A 17,462-nucleotide genomic window follows, 5' to 3' on the forward strand; every position below is an offset into this window, starting at 1 on the left:
AGGCTCCCCACCTGGCTCTGTATCAGCCCAAATGCTGCATACACTGTTTTGTAGTGTTTTTACATTAACTTGTCATGGGAAAAAAGAATAAAATAAAATCAAAAAATATTCAGTACAAAATCCTCTGAGTAGTTCTCACATCCCACGTGCTGTTTGAGGCAGACAGAGACCAAAGTCATTTATCTACACAGTTTTCTCCCTTCTGACAAAAAAAAATAAAAAATAAAGACCAAGCCAAAGGGTCTTTGATATCAAAGAATAACTAATTCCATGCATGCAATTCTTGGTCTGTTCAAGGGCTTTAATCAAGCTCTCATGGTAAGTCATTAGAACATTTTGTTTACAAATCCAACCATGACACAAACATTGCCTTCATCAGGGCAGGAGAGCAGCAGTCAGGCAAGCAGCAATACAAAGCAAACCTTTCTAAAGGCTGCCAGGCACTACTACATCACATGAGAAAGTGAGTGTTACCTATTTACTGCCAGAAGAGAAATTGGTCTTTCAGGAAGAAAATATGGTACTTACTTTTGCTGGCAACTTCATCTTAATGGCAAATGTGCCTATCTAGAAAGCATATCATGACACCCTGCAGTTAATTTTAGTGTTTTCTCCCTCACCTGGTTGTCTTTCCTTTTAGATAGTTTCTTGCCTTTTTTTTTTTTCCTTCATTCCCCTCAAAATTGCCTTAAAACTGTTGAGTCATCAGGTTATCATAAGACATTTTTTCAAACAGGATAGATAACTTTCTCTAAGCAAAAATAAATAACTGGTTGTTATATAAGGACTTTGTAACCTCCCATTGAGAACGATCTCTGTTGAAGTCTTAAGGAGACTCCTGGATCCATGGTCAGGTGAAATGTCATTGAGAATCCTCCACTAAAGCCATGTGCATCAGACCACCAGTATAACAGGGTGGCAGCACAAAGGACCTCTGCACAGCAATGTAGGGCTTTTTGCTAAGTCAAATGCTGACACTGTTCATCCAGAGGCAGAGGAGTTTTCTGACATATCTGATGTACAGACTTTGTTAAATACAGTAAAATGTGTGAGCCATGGGTATTTCTTTGTAGATGACAGATGTTTCCAGCCAATGATACTCTTCCTAAAAGGTGAAAATTGTTGTGATTAAGACAACAGCCACAAGAATAATCTAATTGAAAATAAAAACCATTGGGTATAAGTAAATAGAAACCAACATAAACGGAGATGAGTGGCAAAACAAAGCTCCCATCACAAATAAAAAAGCTCAGAGAAGTGCAATTTTGCAACTTCTCCACTTCATTGACTTGAACAGAGACACCAGATTTAAAGCCTGAAGGGGACTGCTAGGATGGCTGAGGTACTGCCAGACTGTATTTCCATACCAGATTTGTGTTTCAGAAGATGTTAAGTATAGGGTAAAAAAAAAACAGTGCACAAACACACTCTTTCAACAGGATGCCCACTGATCCTAAGCATTAAAGCCAGCTCCAAAAAGTAGACTATATTCAAGCTGCCTCTTACCCTGTGAGAGGATGATCCTCTGTGACCAAGGGGAGATCATTTACAGAGCTCTAGAGAAGCTCACATTCCAGCATTGCTCCTGGCCTGGGGATAAAATAGAGACCAGCAGTCTACAGAGCTTCCCACAAGCCTCCAACTCTTTGGAGCCATGGAGCCAGCTGTAAAAACTGTAAGTCAAAAAAAAAAAAAAAAAAAAAAAAAAAAAATAGCCTCTTTGCCTTGTTTTACAGCTAGCACCTCTGAAGTCTGATCAGATCTTAGGAACCTGATTCTGACATCACCACATTAAATATATTGCTCCATCTCTGTCAATTAAAATCAAATCACTGCTGATTTATGTTACTATTAGATCAGAATTAGGCCAATGAATTGTTTAATATGACTGTGGAAGTCAGGTGCTCTGAGTGCAGTGTTGATGGGTCCTATGCACATACTTGAGTACAACAAAACAGAATACACCAGAGCCTGACTAACATGATCCTGGCATGAGACCAGGATCCAAGCCTTGTTTTTCTCATCCATACATCATCACCGCATTTTTCAAGTGCCACTGTCATTAAGTTAAGATATAAAGCAATCCATCACTTAAAACCATTACGTAAACATTTTTGGGTCAAAAAGATGACCTTCCATATAACTATATCTGAAAAGAACGTTTTCCCAATGTGGCAGAGAGAACTAAGCAAAGGAATACAACACACTATCAGCAAGCATCTCTACAAGCTTCACCACTAATTAATTCTGATTTCCAATGAATTTATGCTTCATGGTTGATTGAATCTTCAAACAAATCACAACAATGAACTCATCCTCATGTCACCTACAGCCCCACCAAGATAACATCAGCTCCCTCATCTCCTCTCACTGCAGGACTTCTTAGTCCTCTTCTTCAATATTCTAATGCCCTTTCTATCCTCTCTTCTCCTACCCATATCTTTCAACTACTTTGCCTAGCTTGCTGGTGGGCCAAGTGACATCAAGATCATTGTAGTGGCCAGAGCTACATGAACATAGTTTGACTGGCCAGGACATGTGTTAGTTTCTCAACTAACTGGTCAGGAGTCACCTTTCCACAACCCAGTCCACAATAGCATTGTAACGATCTTGTGACAAATTCTGTCCCTCATCTCAGAATGAGAAAACGTGACAAAGGGGAGGCCAAATAAATGGGGAGCCATGTGCTATTTCACTATACTTCTCACAAACTTTTTGGAGAAACTTTGTATGTTGGAGTCTTCCACTTCTCTTTTAAAGCTTGATGAAATCAGCTAATGAACTGAAGAGTTCACAGCAAGGAAAAGGACTGACATACACACCCAAAACATGACTGCATAACATTATCTCTTTACTCTAAGGACTAGTGTAAATATCACACAAACACACAAAAAGACACACTTTTATATTAAAGATTATAGACAGATTGCTCACAGCTTCAAACACTAATAGCTGCATGATTTTCATGGAAGCATTCAAAACAGTAAGTTGATGCATCATTCAAGCTGATAAGGAAAATCCGGGAGTTGCAGAGATAGTTAACTTTGCCCCCCTCCACTACGTTATTTTGGCCAGCTGAACGAGAATTTCTTTAGCTGCTCTTTATTTGTCATATCTAAAAGTAAAAATGATCAGAGCCAGCAAATACCTAGGGTCTCCTTGAAGCCTCGTACAGGGTTTAGAGGAACAGAAATGTACATTCAGCACACAGACGCAAGATCTTCTGTTAACAATAAAGTTCCAATACTTTCACAAGCCCTGATGTCAATAATTACCTTTCAGCTTCAGAAAGACCATTCTGTGCTCAGACTTTTGCTGCTGTCTTGAACAATTGCTTGTTCCCTGTTCAAGCCATGGGTATTGCAACTGTTCCCAACCACACTGAATTTGTCAGTATTTTTGACATTCAAGGTTTTTCTCCACTTAATTTATTTAGGCATTTGTAACAGATGAGGGAATGACAACAGCTGATAAAGACAACAGCAGAAAGGAACTCCAGCTGAACAAGTTAATTCATGATCCCACTTAAAAATCAGGCTGTTCTGATTATCACCTTCCTCTCCTTCAGTTTCAGCATGATTTTTAGTAACCAAGCTTCTCACAAACTCCTAGACTCAGCAAATAATATTTTAAAGTTAAACCACTTGAAAATGGAAGTAAATGTTTTTAAACGTAGTCTATTGCCTCTCTCCTCAAGACAGCTGCTAATAAAATCTGGATGGTGTGGAAAAAGAGAGGAGAATGAAACAACAAATTATTTGTCATGTGTAAATCAGTAAGGTTAGATAGAATGGCTAGGTATAATTGAAAATCAAGCACTCCAAAGGTCTATAGTATTTGTTCCTGCTCATGGTATTTCATGATAGTGAAGGTTTGGAAATAACCACCAATTCTTTTCAACCCAGCAGGCACAAAGGCTGTTAGTCAACGTGCCAGGATGCTTTATTACCACGGGGAGTTTGGGCCAGTCCATCTGTACCACTACTTGAAGATGGAGAGTTGTCCTCTGGTAGTTAGTACATTTTCACCTCAGTCAAATTAAAGAGGTCCAGTGCATTCATTCTCATTAAAAAAGAAATGTGGCACTTCACAATTTCTCCAGTTCAGGGCTTAAAAGAACTTCAAACATCAGAATAATTTTCTAAAAGTAATGAGTTTCCTCGTTCTACTGGATGCTACAGCCCTGGTAATAAAGTATCTTTGCTAAGAACTGCTGTCTGCAGACTGATTCATTCTGGTGGCACGAGGGAGAGATTCTGACTGGGAACACTCTGCAGGGAATCTGTGACAGTCTTTCATCAGCTGCATATTCTTGACTTATAGAAACAAAAACAAAGGCATATTGTGAAGATCATGGAGCCTTATTGCTGGGCTACAGTGTTTTAGCTGAAGATTTCAGACTCCCATACAACAGCATGCTTGAGAAAAGGGTGCCGTATAAACTTAAAATCAAGTGTGAGATTTCTGTCTCCATCGCTGTCTGTACAAATCAAGGAAATCTCAATTATTCTCCCCTGAGGCATGTTGGGGATTGTGCTTTTCTCTTAACAGACCCACTCTACTCCTTTGAAGTGGCAAGCAGAGACAGTGGCTTGCCTCTCTAGGGTAATATACATAATGAATGTGTGCACATACAACTGCCTCCTTTCTTGGCATATCTGCAAGAAGCTTGCGCCAGATTCTGCTCCAGACTGTACCATTGTAAATCTCAAGTGATTTAGACAAGAATCATTATCTTCTTTCAGCTGGGAAGAGTAAGTGGCCAACAGGCTCCTTCAGCAGTCTGGCCTAAGCAAAGTGTCTAAGACTTTGTTCTGAAGACACCAAAGAGAAACATCTTCAGGAGGCAGTCCAAGGACACCTAGCTCCTCACCTCACTGCTAGGCTCTCCCAAGTAGTTTCAACTCATGGAGAGGCAGGAGCCTGGGTTATGGCCTACCTTCTCTTTCCATCGCACCCTCTGACACTGCTGGGCCTCCTGGGGGAAGTTTTCGTGCTCCTTGGAGTGTGGGAACCACAGGCATTTCTGGCACTTGGATGCAGTGCTTTCAATATACTCTCCCCTCTGCCCACACCCACATTCAGCATAAAAGACAGTGTTTTCCATCAACACTTATCAAAGTGCCAGTGCTCTGAGAAGAAAAGCTAGGGGGGAGGGGGGACTCAGCTGAAAAAAATGAAACCACTGCTGTCAGCCCATTGAAAACTCTTCTAAAAGCTTTTTTTCTTCCATATTCCCTACCAGAGTGCCAAACAAACAGTAATTAAAATATATATTATGCTCAAAGCCACAGATTATTCTTCCCACTGGATTTCTTGAGTGGTTCTCCTGTCTTCTTGCATCAGTGTTTCAGGCTGTGAGCTCTCTGAGACATGACTTTCATTATCTCTGGGTCATTAGCAGCTCATAACTCAACGTCAGATAATACCGATAAGGAGAGACAAAGGGCAGACCCTTTTCAAATTGTGGAGCCAAATGTATTGCACTGCATTGTGTAAAGTCAAAATTGTATGCATTGGTTACCAGGCAGTGACAATGTTGGACAGTTGGCTGGTTGAGAGTTGTAGATGTCACGGCATGTTGCGTTCAACAGCGGGATTCACACAGCAGCTTAAAGGCACTCATTGAAGGCAAGCCAGAGTCAGAGATGTGTCTGCACAGGTCTTGGTCACCAGAACAGAATCCAAGACCCAGATCTGTTCCTTTAACTAGAGCAGAGTTATAGCTTCAGAAAAATCATCTAAAAATAACGCCCAGATCTCCAAAACTTGTACTTCTCAGTGGCCAATAGGAGCCACAAGCCACGGCAATGTGTCTGGCTGAACTCCTGCCCCACTTCAGAGCTTGCTCACCAAATGCCCAAGGTGTCTCAAGATACCTGCAGTTTGCAGTGTGCTTCATACTGCCTGTGTTGCCTAGAAAAACAGGCAGGCTTATGCTCAATTTTTAATAATCTCAGCATTGTATATGGGAAATACCTGTTCTAATAGATAACTTCATCCAGAATAGGAGAACACAAGGATGTATGGCTTTGTAACCTCGCAGACAAGCTCTCATGACTATTTTTATTTTATTTTATTTTATTTTATTTTATTTTATTTTATTTTATTTTATTTTATTTTATTTTATTTTATTTTATTTTATTTTATTTTATTTTATTTTATTTTATTTTATTTTATTTTATCCAGTGTCTGTTTAAATGGAAATTTATGAGCAATCCTCGGAGTGCAGACCAGTCCCAGGTGCACCACACCAGCTGAATGCCCTCAGCCCTAGCAGTCTGAGTAATCTTCCCCCTTGGATTTCATTCCAGCCATATGGATCCTGTATAATTTGCAATACCATAGCACTGCTTCCGTAGGAAGGGTTGGAAAAGGCCTCCCACACAGCCCTACTTTCAAGGGCATGATTCAAGGTACTCTCCAGTTCAGTAGCTAATGTGGCTTTGAATGCCCTGGGGCTGATGAGAGGGGTGTACCCAACTTTTCTGCCCCTTACTCATAGAACCTAATTCCAGACTAATATGTAAAGGCACTTTTTTTTTTCTTTTTTTTTTTTTTTATATGACACTAATACTGTAGATGGTAAGCACCCTCTTGTCTCATGTTTATTATGCATGGTGCATTCCTCCATGATCACATCCTTCAGGTAACCATAAGAAATATCACTCTGACAACCAGGAATGTGATACAGGCCAAAGGGTTTGTGATTCTCTTGGCATCTAAAGGTTTTCCAGGACCAAAAGGGAGATGGACAGATGAGGAACTTGCTGAGACAGTGATTTGGAGATCACCAATTTAGTTTCATTCACCTAAAACCTACTGAAGTGCCAAGAACCTTATCATGCATCTGGCACCGTGTGGTTTTCTTGCAGTTGCCAGAAGTGACGTCCTCTTCAGGGGCACCAGTGCTTCTCAACAAACCTCACCCAGCCAGCTGACAGGGCTCCAATGCTCACCATTCACCACAACTCCACTTCTAACCCATGAAAGCAACCAAAAGGCAGGCATCAAGGTGTAAAGACTCTCCAGGCTAGTTAGCTCCATAGGAAGATCAGCTACTGCACTGCAAGCAGCGTTTGTTTTTTTTTGGCTAAAAGGTGCTTATAAAATGAAATAACTTTTTCCACATGACTTTCAGAACCTTGTTTTGTCAGCAGAAAAAAAAGTTCAAGATAGTTTAGGGATTTTTTAATCATTGTGGTGATCATTTTTCTTTGCAATATTTTATTTCTTTTCTTTTCCTTCAAACAGCTATTGTGCTTTAAAACCTCCTCACAGTGAAAGGCAACTTGCAGTTGTGATCCTAGACAGACACTGCTGAGCCTTGTTTAATTGGTCTGGATTTTGTTGCTAAATATATTTTTAAATGAATGCCACATCTTCGCAAGGGTGCTAGGGGAGGGAATGGAAATAGAGTATTATACAACCTGCTGAAATTCTTTGTTGCTGTGGTGTAACATGCCACTTCCTTAAATTTCCTCTCTCCCACTACATACACATTTGAACACATTAGGTAGCCAAATTGTTTTAAAAACTGGAGAAACTCCTGTTTCTGAAATTATCCTACATTTAAATCACTCTGTAGAGAACATTATCTGGAAAATTTCTAAGTGAAAAATGGGAGAGTCCAGCAAAGGAAAAATGAAAAATAGATGTACCTCTTTTTCATTCAAAGAAGTTAAACTTTCATTTGTCAGAGCTGAACTTGTCCCAAAGTGAAGGATGAAGGTTGAAAAAGAATGAAGGAAGAAAAGAAACAAATGAGAATGTAACATATGTATGTAACAGCAAGTTGCTCATCAAATTGAGGAACGGGGAATAGGAATGCCATTTCCAACATGTAAAAGAGTGCAGCCCCCTCAGCTTAGGTGTAACCCATGTGTTTTCTGGGTACAGGTAGGTGGCAATTCTACCAGCACTTGGTCAAATATTAACAATGCAAACTTGACTCCCTTTTTTCAGAAGGAAAAAGAAAGTGGATTTTTTCTGTGATGGACTCCTGTGACAAGATGGAGATGCTGATCCCTCCAGAGGTCAACAAGCTACAAATAATACAAAGCACAGAGTGCCAGTGGGAAACTCTTAAACTCCAGAGGGAGTTTTATGGAGTCAGAGGAGGCTTTCTGCATGTAGGTTGTCATGAATATGTGTTTGGGAGTCAGACATATAATCAAGATGTCAGGAAGGGGTCTGAAACCATAGTGCCTCCACTATTGCTGCTGATGATGCCCAAAGGTTCCATCATGGGACTCCTGATACTCACTTCACTTTGCAGGAGAAACTCTTTCATTGAGCTGTTGGAGCTGATCAAATAAATGTCACAGGCAGAATTTGCACCTAGACAGCAGCAATGTTATCTAAAACAACAAGATCAGTGAAAGGGACTGTTTTCCCCTGCTGGCAGCAGACTGTTTCTTAGGTGATTCAGCACTATTCACAGCATTTACACCATGATAGAGTGGGACTCTGACCGTGGACAAGTCAACTTAGTATGTGATTTCAAAAAAAAAAAGACAGGTTGGACTTGCTGGAAACAGACAATTTAAAAAGACAGTTTGAAACCATAGACTTTGTTTTCATGATAAGGGTCTGCTGCCATCTCCAGCTCAGTTGTCTCCATTGCTGAGAGTCTCATGCCTTCAATCTGGTGAAGTAAGCACCACGTTCTTGACATCCCAAGTGGGATGTCCACCTGCACTGATGCACAGAGTGGCCTGAAGGGTAGGTCTGAGGCTGAGGTAGCCAGCAGTCTTTATCACCCACCTGGAGCAACACCTAACCTGCCATTGCTAATCCATAGGAGACACTTAATCTCTGGCTAGGGCTAACAGTGCAGCCCAATGGCAAATGTACCTGTGGTGCAGGCAGTTCCCAGGTTTCCCACTAGCCATCTTCCTTGTAGTTACTACTTCAGGCTGGAAAGGCCTGAAAGCAAATGGAATCCGTCTTGGAAGAGTCATGATAGTGCAAGGACAAGAGGCATTTGCCCACAGCCCAAGTACAGATGGTGTTCCTGCAGTCCTGAGCCCAAAGGCAGAGGCAGCACATAGGGAGTCATGATAGGAATAGCTTTTATGCTAAGGAAATACAGAAGCTGCAATCTTTACCTTGCTAAATTGACCTTTGTGACTTTAATAATCAGTTAACTTGTCATGTACCCACACTTATCCCCTAAACAACCTTCCCTGTGACTGTAAAAAGGTTATGAAGGATGCATAAAGTAACACACATAGTAGCATTTATGAACAGTTCTGTCCCTGATATTTTAGAGGTATGTGTGAAGGAAAGAGGTTTGATTATCTTCTTCCTTGTAAAAGTTTTATTCTAGGGTTACTCTAACAGGAGTGAAAACAGTAATGAGTCTTAACAGTCCTGCTCTGAAGGCTTTTTCCACTGGATGGACAGACTGGGTTTTATGATTATGATCAATGGAGAGGAGAAGTTTTTATTTCTTCTTTTCACTTGCACCATCCACACTGGTGCCACTGGAAAATACAAAACAGTCATGAATGGGGGTTGTAAAGCTGTTACCATGGGATGGTGTCAAAGCAGCACTGGAGATGGACAGTTAATTATAACAATGTTTTAAGTGGAACAAAGCAGAGCATGAGATTACAGCATGGAAAGAGAAGGCACATTCAGGAAGGTCACTGTTTCATTCAACTAATTTGAGGTCAGGGCAAGGTAGGACAGCTGGAAAAGAGAAATGGAAAATGTTCTTTAAATGGCTTTATTAATGATGACAGGATCTAGTGCTGAGAGGGGGAAGAGAAAAACATTAGTCTTTTGACCAGCATTTAAAACCAGTCACATCTCCAGATGAACACAGTAAATGAGTATTCCTTCAAGCAATGGATAGTGAGAAAGACTTTAAAGCAGATTTATAGGATGCTCATAGCTTCTTCTTTCATGTTTTTCTATGTCCACAAGAGAAATAGTAAGGGTCATGGCAGTTCATGCTAGTAAATATAATAGTAAATTAAATATACTAAGGACTAGTCTCTGGCCCTGAAGCCAGCAAACCAGGAACACCCCATGTCTATATTACTAACTACCTTTACTCTTGCAATTGGGATGACCACCACCAAACTACTCACTTGGGGTTTCTCCTGACCATGTGCTAACTCAGGTTCTACCAGCCAGGAGCAGAGGGTGACAAGTGACCACCAGAGAAACCCACCCAAAGGACATCACCTTTAGCACTACAGGCAACTGCTTTCCAGAACCCACCAATATGTCCTGTAGAGAAAGAAGCTGGGTTCTGTGCTCCTTTCAGCAGCTATCACTAGGCAGGATTGTACCAGAATTCACTTTGAGAAGAGCTTACCTTAGAGATAAAGTTCATTTTGTTCCATCACCTTCCCCTTTACTCATGGTGAAGGTGCAGGAGCTGAAAATCTTCCACACAGATACTTTTATACCAATGGAAATTTCAAGATCCTTTTATGCCAGTGGAAATTTCACAGCATGGTTGAGGTTGGAAGAGACCTCTGGAGGCCATCTGGTCCAACACCCTGCTCAAGCAGAGATCCCCAGAGCAAGGTGCCCAGGACCATCTCTAGGTGGCTTTTGAAGTTCTCCAAGGAGAACACTCCACCTCCTCTTTGGGCTACCTGCACTGGTGCTCAGCCACCCACACAGTAGAGAAGTGCTTCCTTATGTTTTTCTGATGTTCATAAATAAGCTTCCAGCATAAGTTACTACCCTAGTTCCCAGACTGCTTATGTTCACCAGATTTACGGTGAGCTCTAGCCAGTCTTCTGGGAACACAGAGGTGGCTGGCCTTTGCCCTGCTTCTGTCCAGGAGTGGCACATGGATGAAACGGGGCTAGGGAATAGCCAGTGGGTTTGCAGCTGTGGGAATTCACTTGAGTTAAAACCAAATCTCCCTTAAAGGGAGACAAAAGGGTGTCAGTTGCCAGTTCCCATCAGCAGTGCTTTCAGAAGAAAGATGCAGTCCATGAAGATGGAGAGATCCTCCATCAAAGCAGGTTGATTCATGTGCTAAGGATTTGGCCCTTCGTGTTTAACCAAGGAAAGTACCGACCAACATAAGAGGGAGTTTTGGTCAAGAGCAGGCTGAAGGATCTAGACCTTTTGTTTTAGCAGTTAACCAGCTCCCAGCCCTGACCTTCGGCAGGGCAGAGGAGATCTATGCAGATGGAAGCCTGCTCTTTCTTTCTTGTGGTAAAATTAAAAAGAAAAAGAAGCTCATACATCATAAAATGTGACAATTCCCAGAGTAGTTCTTTTGGGGCTCCTTCTACCAAAGAGTTGTAGCGCTGCCAGGCAAAAGCAGAAATGGTCTAAATCACCCGAACCCTAGGCAAACACTATATCTTTTTTTGTGAATCGAGTTTAAACAGAAGTTATGCAGGAAGGACCAAGTCAGAAACCACTTTTTCCAGATGTCAGAAAGATTGAAACGCACATGAGGGAAAAAAGCAGTGTTACGAACTTTTAGCTTGATATATCTGGTAGGTGAAAGAACTAATGCTGTAAAGAAAATGTTTGCATAGTGCCGCTGAGTCTGCTCTAGACTAAAACACTGGTCAAACAGCACTTTCACCAAAGGTTTCTTAACTGTGCTGCTGTTTGAGGAGCAGAATGTACAGGGAGGGGGAGAAAAAGAAAAATCTAAATGTGAACACAAAGTTCTATTTACTGAGATAAAGATTGAAGAAATAGATATGGATATAGAAAATGCTCTTGAAATATGTTCCTTGTTATAAATAAACCATGTTGCCAGCACTTAAATAAATATATATATATATATAAAATCCCTGTTGAGAGTCACAGGGGAGCAATACCATCGCCGGAATATCTGCTGATGCAGCTGAACTACACTTAAGACATCTGCTGAGATGAAACTACTTTGTGGCTGGAGGTATTAGGAAAAAAAGAGTTACTTCAACAAAAAAAATAGCCAGTGTGTGAAAACAAAACCACACCAAAATGTAACAGAACGTGCACTTCTACAGCCGTGGCACCGCCATGCAGTAGTTATTCCATCAATCTGTCTGCCCCAGAAGTGAAGCAGAAGATTGTAAAGCAGACTGATAAATGAAGAAACCTCCCCCATGGCACCACTTGCTGCAGAAATCGTAGGTCCTCAGTGAAGTCCGAGAAAGCCAAAATCAAAAGTAAATGCAATTTAAAGCAAATTTATTCAAAATGAGTGCCAAAATGTGGAACTTGGTCCCTGCAAGGTCTGCGTGCACCCACATCAATGGGAGGAGCACGACTCCCAGTAAGGGCTGTGTGTCAGAGCCGTGCCACCAGCTGCAGGCAGGGAGGCACCACGCTCAGCCAGCCAGCAGCCACGCATTATCCATACCGACGTGTGCCACTTAACCCAGGGTGTGTTTCCTAAAACAATTCCATCGGCTTGGAGCAGCTCCTACTTTGCTTCTCTTTGACTCTGGTTTTGCTGCAGCTGATTCTCTCATGGCTGGAGCTGTTTGACCAGAGTAGGTAAAAGCAACTAGTTTTAACTAAACTGATTGCCAAGTCAGCTTACACAAAACCGGAGTTTTGGGTTTTCTGCCCATAAACCGTACCCTGCCTTTTGAGGGCTGCAGCCTTCTATTTCGTTTTCATAATGAGCACAAATCCCTGCACTTTTTGCTGTAAGAAAAACAGGAATTTGGGTTATTTTTCACTTTAAATTTAGTATGAACTCTTTGCTCCTGCTTTTTAAAGTAGTGCATAATTATTAGCCACAAGTCAGGGCTTTGGGCAGCAAGGGGCAGATCAGCAGATCTATGTACATTGGAGATATAATTCAAGAGTACTGAAGAATAGATACCCATGCACACACCTCCAAACTCTCATTTGAAATACCAGAGGGTTTCTGTAAGCACCTAGTCTCCCACCATTCCCTTCTCTCTGGCTTTTTCTCTTCCCATCTAAACTTATCAAAAATGTCATACTCAGCTTTTGTTTCAGGTATCACTCAACATGCAACTTCAACTCCGCCTTGCTGTTTTCCCCTGAAACTTCTCCCACAAAACATCTTAAAAATATTTGCCAAACACCATACATTCCCTTATTTCTACCAGCTTAGTAATATGTTTTGCCTGAGTTCTTGGGACCTCTGGGGTTGAAAACACAAATCAGCTCCAGGATTAACCCCCAAGTCTTGCTAAATATATGTGCTTGAAAGATTTGTTTTAACATTGCATCAGAAGCTGTACAATTTTAATCAGAAACAATTTAGCACAAACTCTGTTCACTGAGCTGTGATCTTTCTTCATTTTAATCCTGTGTATCTTAGACCTACACAGTTTGCTGCTGTTGTTTTTCTTATGGATAGTTTATATGGCAAGAACAAAAATTCAACAGTCCTGACACAATTTGCTTAGTCTTGTTGACTTCAACGACCTGTTTTGACTGACACCCTTTCTCCATGGCTGCATGCACAAGGCTCCTGGAGTAACACCCCTCTCATCAGTGACTCCATCTCCTGAGGGCTCAGTTCCCACAGGCACCAGTGAAGCTTTCACTCTCATATTTCTTACTTCTCATGAAAATGTTGGGTCACCTAATCCAAAGACAGTGAATGATGTTGTGCTTTGGTGGCCAAGCCCCACCTGAGGAAGCTGGCCATGATCTGCACCTTTCCCTATTCCCATACTACCCTGGCCCCAAAGACAGCTGTCCCATAGCCTGGGTAGATTCAGCAGAGTACACTAGAATCATAGAACCATAGAATATCCAAGTTGGAAGGGACCCACAAGGATTGTCATGTCTAACTCCTGGGTCCACAAAGAGCCACCCCCCAAAATAACTAAATAAATAAGTATAATCAGACCATGTGTCTGAGAGTGTTGTCCAGATGCTTCTTGAACTCCAGCAGGCTCGGTGCCATTAGCTTGAACACCTGACGTGTGCACCCTGGACAGCCCACACGCATCTTGCTGGGGCTGTGGGTCAATCCTGGTCTCCTTGATGCTGCTCTGCCAGGCATAAATGGCCAAACACTTGGTGGCACATGTTACAGAAACCAGGTGTCTCACATAGTAGGAGGCACAGATGCATTTCTGTCCCTGTGGCACTGTGTGGACCAGCAAGAGAGGCTCTGTAGACCATTTATGTCACTTGATGGTGAGGGTATGGCCTGAGAAGGTCAAGATCTTGGTTAAACTCTTTGGTAGAACAGGACTGGAGGTAGGTGCATGTCGTGGCTGTTGCACCCTTGGATAAAAGAAGCCAATTTCCTCTTTGCCAGCCTGTTTTTCAGATCTAGCCCTTTTCCCACTTTGATTTGCTTGTTAATGTCTGAAGGGAAAATCTCATTTCTTCTGTTATGAAATATTCCTCTTGCTCCAAAATGTATTCAAGTTTTTACTCCAACAAGGAAAACTGGACAAAAATGCCAGATGAAACTAAAACAACTGTGTTGCCTGATTTTCTTCATCTAGCGAGACCTTGGCGGCCAAACAAAAAACAGTTTCTTATACAGTCCTTCTTATGCAGTAGCTTTCTACTATTTATTGCAAGGAAGGGATAGCCCCAGGTCCCCTGCAAATGTGCAGTGCATTGAACAACCACAAAAAGGTTATAAGCTCCCAGAAGCTGCCATTACCATGCAGGATCCCCAGAGAATTTACCAGCCATGGGCAGCTTTTTTTTCTGATGATGCAATACGTGAAACTTTAACTCCCTGCAAGAGCATTTTAGTGAATTAACAGCTCAGAGAGTGCTCAAAGTTCCCTGTTCATGTGGAAGGTGACTGTAGTCCCAATTTACCTCTGGTCCCACAAGTCATAACTTAGTAACCAATGTGCCCTTTGTTAATACATACTTAACAGACAAAAAAAATGTTAACAGCAATCTTGTCACGACAAGTCTCGTTGTGGCTGCTGTTTTTACTCACTGCCGTTGCTTTCTGGTCTTGTTTACAGGGAAACCTGACTCATCTGCTACTTTTGTAGTGCAGAGTAATACAGAGTTGGGGGATTCCCTGCTGGAAGAGCTATTTACAAGTCCGTTGTAATCAGCATGGTTTGTACAGGGTTGGTGTTTGTTTTTTTTATATGTGCATGTACAGTCTCTCCTGAATCTAAGGTGGTGCTTGTGTGGTAGCTTTCGCAGACAAAATAGTAAGGACAAAAATAAAGTTTCTAAATGGGGACTTAGAAGTATCTCCACCAACAAAATGATCCGAGAAAGTACAGACTGTCTTTGTCATCTGCTGATGAATATGAACTTAAGAAGCATACAGGCAGTTTTAAGATGTACACAGCTGAGCAGCTATGTGAGATCTAAAATTACTACAAGAAAAAAAAAGAGTCATTTGGTATTAGGTATACCTCTTTGGTCACAAATGGAGAATAGGTGATAACATGAGGCAGATGGTCTGTGTCATGCTTTGATAAACACTTAATAAAAATGTTTCTAGCTCTTCCACTGCTTGGTAAGTGATACGCAGATGGTCCTGTCTCAGTGGCCATTTCAGACAGGGATTTGGTGTTACGTACATCTGTACTGGCTGCTCACATGCATTTCAGTTCCATATATAGTCCCTTCAGTCACTGAGCACCAACTAACTTAAATGGCAATCCTGAATGTAAAAGGTTTTGCAAGCCAGTCAAGGATCTTGCACTTACAACTTTTGCAGAAGTGAATTCATATCAAGAATAACTGATGACATCAGAGGACTGCTCCAAACCAAATTCCTTTGCAACAGATAAGTGATGTCTGACATCAAACCTTATAAAAATAGTTTTCCTCCTTTCTGAGCATCACTGCAGTTAGTTTTGAATAGATACTTGGAAGAGTTCATGCAGGGAATATGTACTGTGTTCACTGTGGGTAGGCTACATGCTAATCTCTCGGGTTAGAATGCGTCCTATCCCAACCATATATCCATGCACCCAGAACTCCAATGAAGAGAAGGGTCTTTGTACAGCTCAGTGCTGGAAACTGGAAAAGATAAACACGTAAAAACCCCAAGTGATGTAAAAACAAAGATGCTAAGAATTCCTATTAATGTATTTACACTGGTCTATTCCAACCAAACAAGTCTTCGTGCTACCGGAACAATTTAACTGATTTACTTCAAAAGATATGGGCAGCTCTGCAAACATTTTTCCCCGCATTTTTGTGGTTTTCACCCTTTCAACCCATTTTCTGCTACGGAATTAATTTACAAACAATGTGTGTTGTCCTCCAAGTGACTGTATGTGAAAGATACCCTGTGCAATGAGGCATTTCTTACCATTAGGGCCACCCAGTCTGCCCCCTGGAGACACGTCCTTCTAAAAACTGTGTTTATGTTTCCATTTTTACATAGTATTTGAAGCTGAGAATTTTCTCTTAAACATTTGGCATAACCTTTTCATTACTCCATGGTATACTTCTCACACAAAGTAAGAGGGAAAAAAGTGAAAAATATCCGAGTGCACTTCTTTGTGTTGTTTATGTCGCAGGACATCTGGTCTAAGTTTTGATTTAAATATTCTTCCAATGTGCTAGAATTCGTAAAATTATTTTGATAAAGAGCATTGCACTTACATACCTTCATGCATACAGTAAACTGCTAAGTAGTTCTTGACTTAAAGGATACCATTTTTTCAAAAGATGAAAAATACCTCTGCAGCTCTATAAGTACATTCTGTACCCATTTTCAGCAGCTTTGTAGGTGGAATCTGGTGGTATATACCTGGGACGAAGGGTTGGACTACTGATATGAAAAAGGTTGAACCATGAAAATCATCCACAATTTTTAGCATTTTGGCATCTTTTTTTTTCCACAGTTAGTTCACAGGAGCACTATTTCATGATAGGGTAAATATATTCCCAGTGAACCCACATCATTACTACTACAACTGCAGTGGAATTTAGGAAGAAACATATTCCCCCTGCATTCCCAGAAGTTTGTAAAAGCCCTCATGATGTGTGGGTCTGGTCCTCGGAGTTGCACGTTTCTATTTTTCAGCCTTTCCCCACAGTTCTCTGCCAGGAGGTACCTGGCTTGGACCCTCTGAACAAGCTCTTATTTTCCTGCTATAAATAACTCCTGCTTATTCAGTTCCACTTAACTTCACAGCCTCCTTCTGCCCTCTTACTTCTGTTCTGCCTCTGGTTCTGCCAGCTGTCCCTGGAGTTATCGCTTCTGCAGCTCAAGTCCTTCACCATCTTCCCCCTGCACTCTGCAGGCAGACTGGGAAGCTGGAAATTGCATCAAAACCCCTCCTTAGCACCCATATTTATGCATGATGGGCATGTCAAATGTTGCTGAAATTATTCAACTTATTGCTTAGTTTGGTGGATATCAGCCTTACTCTGAAAGCTTAACAGAGCTGACAATAGGAGACCAACGTCATTCATATTCATAGGACAATGTAGGGTAATGGCTAAGACAAGAAAAAAACATCTTTCTTGTGTTATTACTATAGAGTATGTTTCACAGGGAGAAAATGAACCCTGCTCTACAAACAGAAGGGAGATACAAG

At 41.4% G+C, this 17,462-nt stretch overlaps 1 long non-coding RNA gene across 1 annotated transcript; it reads right to left on the minus strand.

Moving 5' to 3' along the window:
• Positions 1-286: 286 nt before the first annotated feature.
• On the minus strand, positions 287-3,551 carry LOC311430086. The gene is made up of 3 exons (XR_014688545.1): positions 3,276-3,551; positions 1,507-1,590; positions 287-1,105 (listed from the first exon to the last, which is right to left on the minus strand). It is a non-coding gene; the product is annotated as an uncharacterized lncRNA (long non-coding RNA).
• Positions 3,552-17,462: the final 13,911 nt, after the last annotated feature.

This window comes from Aythya ferina, assembly GCF_964211825.1.
Source record: "Aythya ferina genome assembly, chromosome: 1".
Lineage (NCBI taxonomy): Eukaryota > Metazoa > Chordata > Aves > Anseriformes > Anatidae > Aythya > Aythya ferina.